At 42.8% G+C, this 5,746-nt stretch overlaps 1 non-coding gene across 1 annotated transcript; it reads right to left on the reverse strand.

The window, feature by feature from the left end:
- Positions 1-996: 996 nt before the first annotated feature.
- LOC148548505 (small nucleolar RNA R71) lies at positions 997-1,100 on the reverse strand. The gene has a single exon (XR_015898698.1). It is a non-coding gene; the product is annotated as a small nucleolar RNA R71 (small nucleolar RNA).
- Between the last annotated feature and the right edge of the window lie 4,646 nt (positions 1,101-5,746).

The raw sequence follows: 5,746 nt of genomic DNA on the forward strand, positions 1-5,746 counted from the left end.
TTGATCAATCAATCCCTGTGGGATTTGACCTCACTCTATTCTGAGTTTTTACTTCACGACAAATTCGGTACACTTGCCGAAGGGAAATTTGTTGAGAGACAAGTTTTACCCGCATCATGTTTATGGCGCCGTTGCCGGGGATTGATTGTGCATCAACAATGATTAAATTAGAAGATCACTAGATTGAGCATTTTTATTTTGTGAATTTCATTTTCTGTTTGAGTGATTTACTTTTTGTTTTAGTTAAACTTCTTCCCTTCCCCCTCTACTCTTTTGTTTTTCTTTGTTATTTTCAATTCTGTTTGCTAACCCACTAACTGTTTGATATATTGCATCACCCACAACTAACATTAATTCTGACACAAATATTTCTGCACCTATCTTTTCTTGCTTGCACTTGATGGTTGTATGACAGGGAGAAGAAGCGGGGCTTCAACTTCCTTCGATTCTGAACCTGAGAGGACCTTCCTTAGATTAAGGAGGGAGGCAAGAGGAAAGAAAGTGGTTGGTGCTGAGGAAGAAGAGGAATTCTTTGAAACAAACATGGAAGACAACATGGAAAACCATCATGAAGAAGAGGATCACAACCATGGGGGAGGAGGTAGAGCAAATCATGCTGGGGAGGATAGAAGAGTTTTGGGCTCTTACATTAATCCAAACCCAGGCAATTGTGGAAGTAGTATCCAAAAGCCAACAATCCATGCCAACAACTTTGAACTTAAACCACAGCTCATCACCCTTGTTCAGAACAACTGTTCGTTTGGAGGAGGTGTTCAAGAAGACCCCAATCAACATTTGACCACCTTCCTGAGAATATGTGACACAGTGAAGTCTAATGGTGTTCACCCTGACGCCTATAGACTGTTCCTATTTCCATTCTCACTTAGGGATAAAGCAGCCAAGTGGCTGGAATCCTTCCCAAGGGAAAGCTTGGCAACTTGGGAAGACGTGGTGGACAAATTTTTAGCAAGATTTTACCCTCCTCAACGAATCAATAGGCTGAGAGCTGAGGTTCAAACTTTCAGGCAACAAGATGGTGAGACTCTATATGAAGCATGGGAGAGGTTCAAGGACTTAACAAGGAGGTGTCCACCTGACATGTTCAACGAATGGGTGCAGCTGCACATTTTCTATGAAGGACTCTCTTATGAGTCAAAGAAGGCCGTAGACCATTCATCCGGAGGATCTTTGAACAAGAAGAAGACTATTGAGGAAGCCATAGATGTTATTGAAACAGTAGCAGAGAACGACTACTTCTATGCTTTCGAAAGAGGGAACACAAGAGGAGTAATGGAGCTAAACAATGTAGATGCTCTGTTGGCCCAAAACAAGCTCATTACCCAGCAGCTGGCTGACCTCACCAAGAAGATGGAGATGAACCAAGTAGCAGCAATCTCCACTTCATCAACAACACAAGAAGGAGTGAATGAAGAAGCAGAGGGGAGTCAGGAGCAGGCCAACTACATTGGGAATTCACCAAGGAAAAACTATGATCCATACTTCAAGACCTACAACCCTGGATGGAGAAACCACCCAAACTTTGGGTGGAGAAGTGAGCAAGATCAAAACCAAGACCAGAGACGTTACAACTCCAACAACAATGCATCTCACCAGTAATTTACACAGAGGACATCTCATCACCCTCACAACAACACTTCTTCACACACCTATCAAAACCAAAACAGCACATCTGCTCCGAATCACTCATCAATTGATGACAAGCACTCTAAGATTGATGCCTTACTTGAAGGAATATGCCAAGAGATTCAAGAAAATAAGGTGTTCAAAGAGGTGGTGCGAGCCAATATTAAGAACCAGGGAGAGACCATCAGGAAGTTGGAATTCCAGGTGGGATATTTAGCTGAGAAAATTCCCAAACCTACTGATAGCTTCCCAAGTGACACGGAGAAAAACCCCAAAGGAGAAGCAAAGAAAGTAAGATGGGAAGATTGCAAAATGGTTACTGCGAGTGATCAAGAGACTGAAGACAAGCAAGGCAAACTTTGCAAATAACCTGAAGACAACTCAACAAAGGAGGAGGATAGAGATCGCCAAGAACCAGAAATATCACAACAAGAGCTGCTGAAGCTCTATGCACCCTTCCCTCAACTGCTCAATGGTGTTGTGGGAAAAAGAATATACTCAAGGTTCCTAGGCTTGTTTGCATCTCTGCATGTGAACATACCATTCATCAAGGCAATTTAACAAATGCCTGCATTCATCAAGTATATGAAGGAACTTCTTCCCAGGAAAAGCTCACTCAAAGAAGGCCAGACTATAGTGATGAACAAGGAATGTAATGCCCTTATTCAACCTGAGTTGCCTACAAAAAGAAGAGACCTAGGGAGTTTTCACATCCCTTGTACCATAGGTGAAACTATGTTCGATAAAGCACTATGTGATTTGGGGGCCAGCATCAACTTACTGCCCTTATCCCTGGCAAAGAGGCTGCATATCAATGAGATAATACCCACAGATGTAATCATCAGACTGGCTGACAAAACTCAAAAGCAAGCAATAGTAGTGGTGGAAAATGTGTTGCTAAAGGTTGGAAAATACTTTCTCCCAACAGACTTTGTCATCCAGGACATGGAAGAGAGTCACACTCATCCAATCATATTGGGAAGACCATTCCTAGCTACGGCCAGAGCACTTATCAATGTAGAGAAAAGGGAGCTAATATTGAGAATCCATGATGAACGACTCAGCTTCAATGTGTTCAAACTCTCACAAGAAACAGATCAAGAGGACAAGGAACTAAGCACAAATGATAATGAGACACTGAAGGAGGAAACAAGCACTGAAGCACAGCCAGTTCATTCTGAGATCCCCTTAATAGATAAACAAGGAAAACAGCAATTGCCACAGCTCAAGGAAAAGTTAGAGGAACCTAAACCTCTAGAGGCAGGTGAAGACAGCATCACAACTCCTTGGAAAAAAGAGGTCACCAAGGGGAAGGCAACCTCAAAAGAAACAAAGAAGGTACCAAGGAGATGGAGGAACAAGAAGATCCCTACGGAAGACTTCTCTCCAGGGGATAGAGTTGTCTCACCTTACTTCCCAGATATTCCCCATAATCTCCCTACTGTACCATCTCAGTTACCTAAGGTCTTCACTATCAACAGAGTTCTTTCCCTGGAACATGTGGAGATCATTGATCCAACCAATGGATATAAGTCCACAGCAAGAGGGGAGGACTTTAAGCACTACCAACGACCCTGATGAAGGAAAAACGTCAAGCTAGTGACGCTATAGAAGCGCTTCATGGGAGGCAACCCATGTTTTATATGTTTTTAAAATAATGAATAAACCAATGTTTATGAATTTCAACCCAAACTTGACAAACACTTGGTGAAATCTTTATCATGCAGTATATAGTGAAGAACAAGTTTGGTGTTCAAAGCAAACCAAGATGCATGCTGGTCTTGGGAGCTTTGAACAAAACTTTTCATCACATTGCTTCAAACTAAGTTTGGTGTCACCCTATGGTGCCACCAAGATGCATATAAGGACCCACCAAAAGTTAGTTAGTTAGTTGGAATTCATAAATAAATAATCAAATCCTTTCTTCCCTTTTATTAATATTAGCCGTAAAGTTCATATGGTCATTTTAATATCTTTTCTTACTTTTCTTAGTTTGTCTTTATAGGAAAAGAAAAGGGGCATTAAAAGGGATAGATTGGACAACCAAACAAAGAAGGTTCGGACACCACAAAAGGAGGGGCTACACACTTGTTCTAAAAAGGGAATACATCGGAAAATGTTGCCATGCAACATTGAAAAAATGGCACCCCTAGAAGACTGAGCAATCCCCATCATAAAGTGATGATCCTTGTCTTCTAGCCATGCATAACCCCAACCATCCATCAAGTGACCACTTCATCAATCTACACCCTCCATTCTCTCACAACTTCTCTATATAAACGACCCTTGTCCGTACCACCCTTCATTGTCATCACACACCCTTCACCACTCTTCCTTTCGGTACAAGACACCCTCTATTCGATTATAAACATTCCTCCCCTCACTCTCTTCATTGCCATAAAACTCTAAACAATCAAAAGTCTCTACAACCTTACCACCTTCACATATTAACTATCATTCATGGCGTCTTCGGGTTCTAAAAGAAGGAAGGGAAAGGAACCCATGGAAGAACACCCATATGATGAAAGGAGATTTAGAAGCTTGCATCATGCATTACAATACGGGTGGATGGTTGATAAGGAAATCATTTATGAGCTGGGATTTCAAGTTACAAAGACTGAGTGCCCCGAAATCACAGAGAAGATAGAAAGGAGAAGATGGGAGCTCCTCACTGACCCGGTTATTAAGGTGAATGTAAATCTCATAAGAGAATTTTATGCAAATGCGGTTCGATATGATAAGAAGGATGAGTCTTACACGAGCTTTGTGAGAGGAAAGATGGTGGACTTTGGTCCTATGAGTGTCATGAGGGCATTGAAGCTACGGTCTATACAATTTGAAGAAGAAAGCTATCACTCAAGATTGGACAACCCCAATTATGACCAGATTCTGCAAGATATTTGTGTACGAGGAGCTGACTGGGAAATGGGTGCGGGAAATAACCCAAAGTTCATCAAGAGAACAGATCTCACTCCTGAAGCCAAGGGGTGGTTTGAGCTAGTAAGAAGGTCTAATCTCCCAGCTGCAAACAACTCGGAGGTGAATGTCAAGAGAGCCACAATGGTGCACTGTATACTGAAGGGAGGAGAAATCAAGTTTCATGAACTCAAAGCTGAAGGTATTAGAAAAATGGCAGAGAAAAGCGACTCAAGAGGAACGTTAGGTTACCCCAGCACTATTTACCGAATATGCAAGAAAGCTGGGGTAGTTTTTGAAGATGAGAACCCCATGTGGATAAAGGAAGGCATCCCAATAACTGTACGAAAGATGAAAGCTGTAGCATCCCCTTTGCCTCAGCGGAAGCAAAGGAAGAAAATAGCCCCTCAAGTAGTGGAAGGACAAGTCTTAGAGGGTCAAGCACAACAGACCTTGGACATGCACCAATTGCAGGAGGCCATTGATGGCTTGTCTAGACAATATTTGGAAAGCCAAGGAGCACAGAAAGAGCTTCAACTACAGATGATGGGGCAGCAAGAGGAAACACTTTCAAGATGGATGACTCAGCAAGGTAAGTGGCAAAGGCAAATGATGGAACAACAACTAAGTCAAGGACAACAATGGGGGGAAACATTCAACAGGATGGAACAAAGGCAAAACGAGCAACAAGAATCCACCCAGAGGCTAATCAACATCCAAGCACATCAAGGGGCGCACATACATGAGATGCATCGAAGACAAATAGAACAGGCATAACTATTGGACGAGCAAAGGGCATTCACAGAAGGAGTTTACATGAGCGAAACAGGACATCATATAAACACTCAAGCCAGTGAAGGAGGAGAATGGGAAGGCATTAAACGCCAGTGAAGAAGCCTTCACTGGGTGTTCAACGCCCAATCTGGCAGCAAGCCTAGCGCTAAACGCTAGTGAGGAACCCCTCGCTGGGCGTGCAACACCCATCCTGGGAGCAGAGCTGGTATTGAACACCATCCAGGGAGCACTGGCTAGGCATTCAGTGCCCAAACATCCAGGCTTCTTGGCATTGAATGCCAGTAAGGAACCCCTCACTGGGCGTTCAACGCCTAACCAGGTAGGCTTTCTGGCGTTGAACGCCAGTGAGGAATGATAGGAGATCTATTGTTAGTCTAGAATTTCACTAAAT

The sequence above is a fragment of the Arachis ipaensis genome, chromosome B8, assembly GCF_059453495.1.
Source record: "Arachis ipaensis isolate K30076 ecotype BB chromosome B8, ASM5945349v1, whole genome shotgun sequence".
Taxonomy (NCBI): domain Eukaryota; kingdom Viridiplantae; phylum Streptophyta; class Magnoliopsida; order Fabales; family Fabaceae; genus Arachis; species Arachis ipaensis.